Below are 503 nucleotides of genomic sequence, written 5' to 3' on the forward strand. Positions count from 1 at the left end.
TCTGTCTCTGCTTTACACCGAGCGGATAAGCAAGCCTTGTCGCGGAATTTCGAATTTCTTTTGTCTTGCGTCATTTCCTTGTTGATGGCGTATCGTGTCCGCGAGATGTGACATGCAGTCTTTTCTTAATATGGCTCCAGTGAGAAATAATGGATTACCTCCATCGGCCGAGAGGAAGACGACAGAGAGCGTCTTAAGGAGAGAGATATTTCTGTCTCGTTTGAAAATATTCCGGTCGCACTGTTTGCAAAACGTGTATTAAAGAAGGTCGTGTCTTTGCTTGAAGATATGAGTCCGCGTTAGTTCGTAGTTTTACAGCCGCATGCAAGCGAAGTCTCATGTCCTTGCTTTTCTTTTGTACATAGACACAAGCAGGCAAGCAAATTTCCTCCCTAGTTATAATTCATTGCTATAACTCTCTTTATGATTAATCGCAAGCAAGCAATATTTCTGCACAGTCGGCATTCACAGTTATAGTTTTCTACATTGTTAAATTCAGTCGC

The sequence above is a fragment of the Penaeus monodon genome, chromosome 21 (assembly GCF_015228065.2).
Source record: "Penaeus monodon isolate SGIC_2016 chromosome 21, NSTDA_Pmon_1, whole genome shotgun sequence".
In the NCBI taxonomy this organism is placed as follows: domain Eukaryota; kingdom Metazoa; phylum Arthropoda; class Malacostraca; order Decapoda; family Penaeidae; genus Penaeus; species Penaeus monodon.